The sequence below is a fragment of the Lepidothrix coronata genome, unplaced genomic scaffold, assembly GCF_001604755.1.
Source record: "Lepidothrix coronata isolate B3197 unplaced genomic scaffold, Lepidothrix_coronata-1.0 Scaffold38, whole genome shotgun sequence".
NCBI classification, from domain to species: domain Eukaryota; kingdom Metazoa; phylum Chordata; class Aves; order Passeriformes; family Pipridae; genus Lepidothrix; species Lepidothrix coronata.
This window is the reverse complement of record NW_016690218.1, coordinates 1878802-1881410: the sequence shown is the minus strand read 5'-3', so window position 1 is coordinate 1881410 and position 2609 is coordinate 1878802. Positions and strand designations below refer to the sequence as shown.

General features: G+C 44.0%; 1 long non-coding RNA gene across 2 annotated transcripts in view; it reads right to left on the bottom strand.

Moving 5' to 3' along the window:
• Positions 1–1506: 1506 nt before the first annotated feature.
• Positions 1507–2609, bottom strand: part of LOC108496316 — a 10625-nt gene continuing 9522 nt past the window's right edge. For both annotated transcript variants that reach the window (XR_001874414.1, XR_001874415.1), the window contains one exon: positions 1507–2228. This is a non-coding gene — a long non-coding RNA (uncharacterized LOC108496316). The remainder of the gene's footprint in view (positions 2229–2609) is intronic.

Genomic DNA, 2609 nt, shown 5'->3' with positions numbered 1-2609 from the left:
GGTGGGGAGTCTCTCCTGTCCCCAGGCTTCACCAAATCCTGTGCCCCTTTCTGGGGTTATCCCCTGAAGTCTGTCACATTGCCTGGTTTATCTACAGTTCAAGGTAGATTTGGATCCATCTGTTTCTCTCTCAGGAATGTTGAAGAGATTTTATTGTCACACTTATAAAACGCTTTGAAGCCTTTGGAAGGTGAAAGGGAGGAGAAATGTAAAGTACCTAATTTCCAGTTAGTATTTCTTGAGAGACCACACAGGGCACTGTTTACAACACGAGGCAGAATTTGGTTCAGATGATGAGTCACCTAAGCTTCAAAAGAAATTTTGCAACTAATTGGAAGTCCTTTGTAGCTCCTTCACTAGCATTTTTTTCTTATTGAGGATCAAATGTAACACCATATTGTTTGCTTTTTTCCTGCCAAAGACTGGAAAACAGGGGTGTACTGTCCTCTTTTGATGGTTGGAGCTCTCCAGAGCACACAGTTCTCTGTATTGACCATTTGGTGCTACCTCATGGACCAGACTAAGAGCATAACAGATGATTTTGTCTCCTCATACAAGCCTGCACCCTGCCTTATAAGTCTGTCACTTCAGCATCCAACTTCACTTTAACATTTAATAGTTCATTTATAAAATCACTTGTATTGAAATATCTGTTTTCAAAGTTTGATCTGGCACATTTCCTGCTCGTCTTGAGGAGTTAACACTTTATAAATATTTTTTTATGGCATAAATTCTATACTTCAATCCAAAATTCCTGCTTTAAGAAACTCTAAATTCTTTATCCTTAAAATGCATCCTTAGAGTAAAAGAAACTGAACGTCTGACTGATCCCTATTGATTTGCTGTGTTTCACCCATATGGAAGAAAATTCTCATTTTATTTACTGTTAAAACCAGAGGTGTTTCTGCCTCATGGTAGGAGACTGGTCTGAAACCAGGCAGCCCCTAGTTTGTGTGTTTGGAGGTCAAGCTAAATCCAGGATGCTGAAAAGCTGGTTTTGGGAATAATTACAGAAAACTGATTTATCTCCTGACAGGCTGTCTCCTGTAGCAAATGTTTGGTATGCTTAGCAAATGTGAGACTATGCCTCTCTTCTTGTGCCAGCTTTGCTATACTGTGCAAGAGGCATGTGAGCTGGCAGCAGTGGAGCAGGTTCCTTCATGAAGGGCAGCATAAACTCTTGGAAGGATCCCAGCTGGAGAGTGTAAGCAAGATGTCTTTGCTTTGCCTCCAGTCAGGGAGCCACCAAGCAGCACAGAGCTGCCCTCAGTGGCTCTCAGCCTGCCTTCCCCATAGCACAGCTGCTCTGGAGAGCGGGGAATGGACATGTTACATTGACGTTCCTCTGTTTCATGGTGCTTCCAAGTTGGATTTACAAATACGGAAACTTGCTGTTACACTGTGGTGTCAGTAAATGCTGTGATGTGCAACAAGGTGAGTGCCTGATCAGGTGTAGGAAGGGGATTAGCTGTGAGATGATATATTAGAAAAAAATGGAAATTCAAATTTTGAGAGGCGTCAGGAAGTTCTGGTCTGTGATAATTTAATAAAAAATTATTAAATATTTTTCCAGAAGAAAATTCTGCATTTTCAGAGATAGTTATCTGTGTTACAGCGTAGAATCCTGGCTCATCAAAGACTTATCCAAAGCCACGTATCCAGGCAGCCGTGGGGCCCTGAGCACGTCCTCCTTACTGCTGGAGGTCTGGCTGCCAGGGCTCAGGACCTGCCATGGGGAGCACTCCCAGGCAGCTTGGTCGGGAGGCCACTGCCAGAACCAACACTGGCTCCCTGGCCCTTGGGAGCTCCTTCAGCTGAAGCTCTTGTCCTTGGCCCTCATCTGAACTGTGGCCACAGGCCCCCAGGTTCTCACCTCATCTTGCACTCCCAGCCCCCTTGGCTCCCTGGCCCTCAGGGAGCAGCTGGTCCTGGCTGTTCCCTGCCAGGCAGCCACTATGACTTCCAACACCTTCAGTGAATTGCTCATCAATCCTGTAAATGAAGACATATTTCCCAAATGATTATGACAAATTCCCAATAATTTATGTATTTGAGAAAACCCTTAGCTTAATTCACAGATAAGATGAATATGCTCAGTTCAGCCAGTAAATTATTCACTTGTTTCTTGGAACAGCGGGTTCTGCATGGGAAGGGAAACACGGAGGAAATACAAGTCCCAGAGAGGCAGTCTAGTCCCGCAACAGTGCCCTCCAGTAAGAAATGTAGACCTAGAAAGTTTATAGAGAATAAATCAACTATTTAATTCAAGATGCTGAATGTTTTGACAGTTAAAAATACCAAGCTACTCACTGCAATTATACAATGAAGCATTAAAACATTCATAGGACATTAGCCTCATGTAAACAAACAGCTCTTCCACTCTTCCTGGTGCAAGAGTGAGGAACCTACTTCTTGTAGGTACCAGACCACCAGCTCTTCCTCCCAGACACCCCTGGGAGAAACCTGTGTGCTTCCTGTGGCTTTGGCTGTCCTTTGAAGAGTCCCACTTGCACGGTGGTCTCTAACAGAGGAAGGAGCCTCAATTTGAAAGATGTAGCCTAACGAGGTGTTTGCTACAGCAACGGCTACTAAATATTTGATTGTCTCAA